Below are 9,366 nucleotides of genomic sequence, written 5' to 3' on the forward strand. Positions count from 1 at the left end.
CCTCTTTCTCTAAACTGTTCTCGTAAAAGAGTTTGAAACAATTTCTTTTGTTTTCAATGTGACAGACGCGAGAGGAACTTCTGGGGCTCTCGAATCTGAGATGCGCGCATTTGCAATGGAAAAAGATCTGAGTGGAAACTACGTTGTTTTTTGGAATCACCTTTAGTTTGAAGTCCTGTATGAATGGTTAGCTGATCAACTGAAAATAGGTTAGTGATAATCCTTATACTCCTCTAGCTTTTTAACAGTTCTTCTTAAAGCGCCCCCCCTATCCCTCGATAGCAATCAAACTCAGTAACGTATCTCTCCTATCAGGCGACTATTATTTGAGAGTCTTGTTGGAACAAAACGACGGGGAGACGCCGATAACAAATGTGTGAGTCCACGACATTTATCTATCAGGATTTGCAAATATTCAAACTACTGTCTTGCTTCCCGCTGCATAAAAACGATTCCAGATACTTAATATATAATATACCTCAGCGTCCTATTCTCTATATTGCTGCACAGTTTACAAAATGTTATTTGTCCTGCAGTATGTAGTAGAGAAGTATAGAATCATGGAAGAAACAATTCACGATTCGATCGACTTTTCTATTTTGTTTTCAGGCTCGAGTTGTTTAACGATCTGTACCACAGATTCCGATTGACAACTAAACCAACTATGAAAGCAATGTGCCTTCAGGTGAGGATGTCGTTTAGCAAGAGTCTAGCCATGTGTAGACTTCGAAGAATGCATGAAACAAGTTGGAATATTTTATTCACAGGCGATGACTAAAGTTTTTGGAAAATGTCAGGAAGAGATTGGCGCTTTCAATGACACCAAGTTAAGGATCATCTGTTATTGATCCAGTGTTACTACAGGAGCCTGAACTAAACTAACTTTATTCATACTGTTTCGTATTTTTAGCACTTACATGAAAATGGCATCAACCACAGGGATTGGAAGGTAAGCGCGCACTTATTTATTTATCACTACTGTCTTTATATCCTAATCTTTAACGACCATAATTTAACTTTTTCTTCTCTAGCCAGAAAATGTTTTATTGTGTTCCTCGGATGACGAAACTCTTATAAAGGTTTGTGTCGGTTGTGTATTGAACTTAATCTCAATTCCGAGTTTTGTCCGTGATTTCGTTTCACGAAAGTAGAGCGCATTCTGCGAACGTTTTTTGCGTTCATGGTGAAGACTAGCCGACGGTCACGTTCGACAGACGAGTCTCTGCGAGCAAATAAAATACTCAGTTGCGTAGCCAACACGACAATTTAGTCATACTCTGCTAATATTTTGGAGTTCATTCACTGTGAAAACAATGAATTTCTAAAGAAATTAATATGATAATAACATAAAATTTGCATAGCATGGCTGAAAATGCTTCATGTAAGATCACATCGAAGGAATATGCATCCTCATTGACACACGTGGTGGGTTAAAAACGCACTAGTTCTTCCGATAAATTAAAGAACAGTTCCATATCTATACTTTTGTACGTGTAAAACTTTTCGCTTGATTTTCTTTTAATCGTGAGAATCCGACCGTGCAGCAAACATTAAAATCAAGCGATAACACTAAACTTGATTTTGATAGCCCTGAGTATATACCGCTATAATAGCTTTGTTCCTCATAATGATATGCTGGATTCCCCGTCCAGGTATAACTTCTAAAACACGCCGTATTCTTACTTGTATTCCAATGCACCTAAGTTAGTAAAAAACCTGTGAACCCGCTGGAGGGGTAAGAATGGAAAAATAGAGAAAAAATTCATCGTGTAAACAATTTATTTCTAAATCAAAAACTCACTCTTACAGAAGCCACTTATTGAAATATTTTCGCTATATATTTCAGTCAGATGGATCTCTCAGTCATTTCTCATTCCTTAGTGAACAAATTTTATTTCAGTGAATTGCTAGAACATACCTGAAGAACAGCTATAAACTTCAATTCTCAAAGATATGTTGCGTACCATGTCTTTGGATGAATGCGGATGTAAAGCGCGGTTACAGTTGGTGATAGGACATTTTCCACTAGTGAGTCTCTATAATGAAATGAGTAATTTGTTAAACAATTAATCTTAATCACACATTAAAAGTTATATATGACCGCATGGAAATGATGTGATGCATAATTATAACGTGAGAGGGTAATCTGTAGGAGCCTTGCTTATTAATCCAGCTAACCCTGACTAATCCATTTATTTTGTAATGAGCGAATTTTGCCTGTCGGAACTATAGGATACAGAGTAGGTCTTCACCCGCTAATTATAATTACGGCGACTTTGAGTGAAATCGCTCCAAACATCTTTCTTGCCGAAGTCAATTTGAATGCATTGGTCCTGGTAATTTTTCCGTGCAGATCAAGAAGCTGCCTCATTTAAGCGACCATGTCCTGTCGACTTATCCGCATTCCCAACACTTGTTGCTATTATCTGGGATGTTATGTGTCTTCAGTACGGGGGGCAATAATTAGTATCAATTATTCTATCTTCCGGCACCAAAACACCATCGAAACAATCATCAACAAAAATGAAATGATAATGTAGATAATAATGCCATATATGGGGCCTCCAGAATTGAAACCAATCGAGGTACAGCGTAATTTCAATTGATTTTGTGAAATCTTTACTGGGGTTAACTTCGAATTTTATCACATTCCCATATAGGGGAATTACTGAATAAAAAAATAATGTCCAACAGTCTTAATATGATAATAATAAACTGAACCTATACCAATGTAGCCTGCAATATTTACCTTGCTTGGTATGTCAGTCCATCAAATCCATGTATGGCACAGCGATGGATGGAGGTGTAGTCAGTGATAAGAGAAAGGTAATAATTGTTAGCGACTCCTGGGTTGCCATAATTTATTTGATCTAAAATTGAGAAACAAGGAACAAGAAAATTAATATATTATTGTCCATAGTTGTGAGGTTATCAGCATTGTGATATCTCAGGCTCGTGCGTACCGCTACCATGGGACAACATTCCTTAGCGAACAAATAGTACTTCAGTGAATTGCTAGAACATACCTGAAGAACCGCCATAAACTTCAATTCTCAAAGATATGTTGCCATACCAATTCGGCTCTATATGCAATAGAATCTACAATTGAGATTACAAGAACATCACTTTCACACAATTGAAACTATAATTGTATATGAATCACAAGGCCCTATACTGTATAGTAACAGCATGTATTTTGTGACTTCTATAACAAAAAGAATATACAGAACAAAATGCAGGCTGTTTTCTTTCATATTCACATAATACCCCCAACCCCTGTATATTGGTAAATGCAATTACATAATAGGAAAGGGAGAAAATAAATCTATTTTTAATAACACCAGTGTAAAATGAATGACATATCGAACTGTACAGCAAAATTGTGTAGGCATAATTCTTGTCATGCCTCCATCCCCAGATATCATGAAATTATCATGGTTTTTTAATGTTTAAATTAATCCGTTTAATTTAAAAAGCACAAAAATACCACCAAAATATAGCTGAAAAATACTTTAATCGTTTTAATCCAGAAATTAATCAATATTGCTGTTAACCTGACACTGCAGTGCAGCTCTAAAAATCATATCAAATTACACGGATTACAAACGGAAATATAATCGCCTTTGGAATTTCGTTATTTTCTTCGTTATTTTTATCCTGTCGTCTTTTAACCGTTACATGTAAACTGTAAAGGCTTTAGTGATCTTTTCTGATAGTTTTTAAGTCAGGATGGGCAGAAAAACTCGAAAAATATAGCTTTTTTTATTTGTTATTGTGTATAGCGAGGCGTTGCTCAGCCGCACGCACATGTGGTTGTCACCTGAGGTTAGAGGTATCAAAATAACGTTGCCTACCCTGTGGGGGTAAAAAAGCCCGGTAATCGATTTCCGGGGTAAAATTGTCCCTAGAAGTCAAATTGTTTTTCGACAATATGGTGATAATTAAATGCACATTTCCGGTCCATTTGTAAACACGTTTGTTGGAAATATCACTACAAATCGCCAAAGCGACTGTATTTCAAGTAAAATAGATGAAAATATTGATCCAATGTATACTAGAAATATTTGGAGGTTTTTAGGCGAGATTTTTGGAAGGCTTTGCGTATTTTCGCTTCTCTAAAATTCAATTTAAAAAGTACAAGTTCGGCAATAAATATCTTGGCTTATAGAAAGCTTTTGAAATGAACTAAATTTATACAAATAGGTAAATGTTTTTTCTTTGAGATAACACAATTTCTAGTTGATTTGATAAAATACTTCCAGATAAAATCGAAATTATCTGTGTGCGCCGTTTACGAGCAGACAGCAATGAGTTTAGTGGTCTCATATTTATTAAAATGGGTGAAGTATTCGCACAGTAATCACAAGTTTAAATCAGCTTACCACTTTGAAATATCCTCTGATCGGACGTCTAACTGAGAGGATCCCTTAAACATCGAGAATACTTCATTAACAAATGCCGCATCCTGTCCTGTTTGAGAAGTTACGAGAACTTCATCTTGGGTATTGGTTACTCCTTACTCTGTTGGAAGTTTCATTCTGTTGTATGAGGACAACACTTGTAGTTGGTGTGGTGAAAGGATGCAGATTGTCCGTTGGATGTTGTGCTTTTGTATTAAGACGGACCATTAGATATCAGCGCAAAATTGACACATTCATGGGAGTCGAACCCAATCTCCTAAAAAGGAGTATCCGAAATGTGTTCTTTGTGTGGCCAGGAAAAAGCGAGAGCTACAGGCAACTCGCAAACCGACTGGCAGACAATACGAACGCACAACACAAAACACACAACCGACGACACAACATCCAACAACCCACAACCCACTAACTCTGTAGCTGAAACGACAAAAAATATGGTGAGTTGTTCCTAGAAAAGCAAGCATTCACAATTAGCATGAAGGCAATTGTGGCTAGGGGTTTAACTGACGGCATGGATATGGGGTGGCTTCTTAGGGTTGGATACTGAAACTAAACTACGATCGTCTTTGTCTGAAAAACACAAAAAAAATTATTAGTAGCTCCCTAGAAAACGAAGAGCAAAACACAGTTAGACAAGCAGTGAGCCGTGTTTCCAGATACGGGGACAGAGATTCTTAGCTAACAGAGTGGCCACGGGGATCTACTTCTATTAAAAAAATAATTACACATACCTTGATCCTACCTAAAGAAAGAACTCACTTACCTGAAGAAAACGGTCGCAGATGGCTCTGTTTTATAGCCTGTAGGCTCTTGCATAATTCAGCAAAATTAAGACAACTTGATTGGTTATTTCTGTGCACAGGTCAATTTGTCATTGGTCAATTTTTGTACTCCATGATTGGTTCAATAAAAACCAATCAGATTGGTTAATCTATATTCAAATTTTGATCCCGTTTCTGTGATATTTGCAAGGTGATTGCACAACAAATGTTCGATTTCACACGTTTTGGAGCATATTCCAAGCCAATGTATCAGTATGTGTGTATTTGTTCGATTATTTCTCTCATGAAGTTCACAAAAAATTACAGTTCAATCATTATTAAAAGGCTTTATTTCCCTACCAGCTTTAGAACCCCATCGAGCAGGAAAGTCGGAATTTAAAAGGCAAGTAAATCTTTCAAACTGTTGTAGCATTTGAATTATGTGGTACATTTAACTACTGAACCTTTCAGAATATTGTCGAATTGGGCATGGCATTGAATAATAGTAAATATAAAAACTGACAAAATCGCAAATGTGGTAAATTTCAAGGCTAAATATTGCAAATTCCAGTGGAAATATGGCGTTTTACCGCCATGCATACATAGCTATTCACAGGTATGATATTCACGCGTTTTATATATTCAATATTACACATCAAAGCGGCCTAATCCTTAGGATATTGCCCAAAATGCAAACGAAAACCGGTTGCAGTGGTTTAGTTCAAATATTCAGTACTATTTTGATATATTTAGCGTCAAAATCGAACCTTTAGAAGATTTTTTCCGATTTTTTATATAAACATACCTGATGATATGAATTATCGCATCACCGGCAATAATATTTCACAATAATAAAAATATGGAAAACAAATTCGGGCAAAAAGCTGAAATTCTGACCTAGTTCCGATTCGAGCTTGTCTTAAGCACGTGCTTGCCAACGATTATCACTTAGCACTTATGAAATGCTATTTCTTCGATTCTTTTGCACATCCTAGCCTAAGAATTACTCAGAATTACAACAGATTGATAACATATAAAATTGGGACAATTCGAAGACAACAGAGTACCAAAAAAGCGAAAAGATATGGAATTTCTAAAATATATCTTGCTATGGGTGAGTAATTTGAGATAACAAAGCAACCTATTATTTTGATTATTGTTTTTACTTATAATACAATGCAGGTTATAACTATATGCTGGTTGGAATATACTATTCAAACAATCGTTTCAACTGCTATCGTTTAGTGGTATTCCGGGGTCTTTAGCCCAAATATTTCTGAGATATTTAATGTCTTGCTTCTGTGCAACATTATTGTCGGGAGTAATAGCCTATTTTGCTGTACAGTTCCATTTATCATTTATTTTACACTGGTGTTATATAAAATATTTTTTTTATTCTCTTTCCTATTATGTAATTGCAGAACGAATATTCAATATATTAGTGTACCAAATAAAAACTCATTATGACAATCGCTATCGGACGTCTATTGCATCGGAGATACGACTTGTGGTAAGCCAAATTCAATGTTATTTCTCGCGATTTTTCTATGAAGTCTTACATTGTGGTTTTTTAAAGATTCTTCAATGTTTCCTCAGTTTGCGAGCTGAGAACTAGCCCTTGTGCAAGACAAAATTGGAAAAGTTAAATTCACTTCGTATGTTATTTGTTCTGAAAGGAAAAGGTTGGTTAATGATGATAGTGCAACGCATGTCAGGTATTCTGCTTCCAAAATTCCTTTTTAGCTCGCCTGCACTTTAGTGCAAGAAAGCTATTGCTATAGTCTTGTCGTCCCCGTCCCCGTCCGCGTCCACACTACATGATAAGTAGAATGTTAAGATGCCACTTTTATTTCCCATTATTTTCAAATTATCTACTTAAGGAGTCTATTTGTTGCGAAAGAACCATTTACCAGGGGGAGTGAACATTATACAACAAAATATAATGATAAGGTCAATGTTAAAATGCTATATTTTTTGTATACTTTGGCTTTACATCAGAGGAATCATTATCAATATAAGTCATCAATATGCATTGTGACTATTTAGTGCCATTTGGTACACATTTATACAATAATAAAGAGAGTTTTGCTCAAAATTATCAAATGATAAGGTGAATGTTAAGCTAATTAGCATAATGATAAGGTCAATGTTAAGATGTTATATTTTTTAAATATTACGGCTTTACATCAGAAGATTCATCATAAATATAGCTCATCGATATGTCTTGTGACTATATGGTGACATTTAGTACACATTTACACAAAAATAATGGGAATTTTTTTCAAAATTTTCAAATGATAAGGTGAATGTTAAGCTAATTAGCATAATGATAAGGTCAATGTTAAGATGCTATATTTTTTAAATATTATGGCTTTACATCAGAGGAATCATCATAAATATAAGTCATCGATATGCATTGTGACTATTCATTTTACATATACAATAATAGAGAGCTTTGCTCAAAATTATCAAATGATAAGGCAAATGTTAAGCTTATTAGCATCATGATAAGGTCAATGTTAGAGTTATCCAGAGTTATCACGCTCATTACGATTTTCAGTGCTATTGTGTAGCCCTGTTTTTTTTAGTTCAAAGTTGTAGCTGAATTATATTTAACGAAAGTATTTGTACAACCTAAGCCAAATGAGAAACTTTCAAATATTTTCACCTGTATGCTACCATTTGTTTATATTGTACATGTACAATTATAAATTTTCAGATTGTGTTTATAAATGATTATGTATATAAAACATAGTCCAACGTTAAAGTTTAAAGAATATTGTCAGATAATTCGCAATTACAAGCTTTAGCACATAAGTATTTATAAGTAGAAAGCCGATAGGTTCGGAATACAAAGGCAAATGGCAACGCATGTGACATATATTTACATATTATTTATGTAGATACACATGCAAATATATTATTAAAGCCAGTTGAATTGTAGACAGGGCCCTTTGAACTACCTATAAGATTTATGTACATACCTTTTCGTTGTTTGATGCATAATCCTTTTTTGTGTAGATATAATCTTGTTTATTTCATAAAGCTAGGCGCACACACGACGATTTTAGTCGGCTGATTCCTGTCTAGATTGTCTAGATGGATGTTTTCATCAAAATGTGGCGACTGGCACTCTATACTTGGTCATAATCACTGAGCTATAATTTTATAGCTCAGTGGTCATAATATTAGACCAAGTAGACTCGCGTACACGCGCGAGGCGCGAGCGCCGCGAGAATGAAAACATGTCTGGGCAAGGGCTTCCTATATGTCTAAACCTGAATGGACCAACTACCGTTAAATCGTTGTGTGTGCGCCCGGCTTAAAGCAGGGACTTTTACCTGGTCCGTTAACTTACCTGTTGATATCACGTGCGCGGATTGCGAGAAACGCAAGAAATGTTGGTCACAAATAAAACTAATATGATTCCGAGGCCAGTTTTGGCCAGTAATTCTGAGGTCACAACTAATATCTGAAGTTTGTGCTTAATATTACCTTCCAACGCGGATTTTAGCCTTGTAATTTGTAATAAAAAGATCGGTAATTTGTGCTTCATACAGATACCTTTCATACAGAGTTTAGCATTATTCTAGACAAACAGTGCAGGCGAGCGTTAGGTGATTTCAGCACCTCTCTGGTTGCTTTACCGGTAGCTGATGTCAATTGGGGCCATGCTCTGTTCAGCCACCTGTTACCTCTACTTTTTGGTAATAAAGTGATTAAATTCAAAAAAATTCAAATTCAATACATCCTCATTTTTGTTTTAGTTCTCCAGAAGATAAGACAACCGGGATTGTCTCACTGCCTTACAACGAGGCAATGAATGTTATTCTTGTGTGCTTACAACAGGTAAACTTTTCCATCATAATATATCATCTGGCATTAAGTTTCGATTAAAGTTCAACTTTCTTCATTTTCTAGAAATTGGAATTGGAGGTGTTGTATGTTGTTCTGAGAAACTTTCCAGAGGCACTGCAAGATAAAAACTTGATACATTCTTGAAAGCACTACTTACGTTTAATATGTACAGTGTTATCTAAAATGGCAAGGGAAGTAAAGTTGTGCACTTTTCACACCAAAAACATGAACTAAAAATTTTACTTTGCATTCAGGTTTGAAATTATGATTTTCCTCCTGGATTATTTCGTGTTCCTCATGATATGCGCCGACCTCATTTGTTCGCTAGA

The 9,366-nt window shown here is 35.5% G+C and overlaps 2 long non-coding RNA genes across 2 annotated transcripts; one reads left to right on the forward strand and one right to left on the reverse strand.

The window, feature by feature from the left end:
* The first annotated feature begins 346 nt into the window (after positions 1-346).
* LOC114539191 lies at positions 347-857 on the forward strand. Its single transcript, XR_003688845.1, has 3 exons — positions 347-376; positions 610-685; positions 768-857. It is a non-coding gene; the product is annotated as an uncharacterized LOC114539191 (long non-coding RNA).
* A 1,973-nt stretch (positions 858-2,830) lies between these two features.
* LOC114539207 lies at positions 2,831-4,418 on the reverse strand. The gene is made up of 3 exons (XR_003688860.1): positions 4,383-4,418; positions 3,027-3,099; positions 2,831-2,870 (listed from the first exon to the last, which is right to left on the reverse strand). It is a non-coding gene; the product is annotated as an uncharacterized LOC114539207 (long non-coding RNA).
* Positions 4,419-9,366: the final 4,948 nt, after the last annotated feature.

Source organism: Dendronephthya gigantea, unplaced genomic scaffold, assembly GCF_004324835.1.
Source record: "Dendronephthya gigantea isolate DGI-Jeju-01 unplaced genomic scaffold, DenGig_1.0 000196F, whole genome shotgun sequence".
Taxonomy (NCBI): domain Eukaryota; kingdom Metazoa; phylum Cnidaria; class Anthozoa; order Malacalcyonacea; family Nephtheidae; genus Dendronephthya; species Dendronephthya gigantea.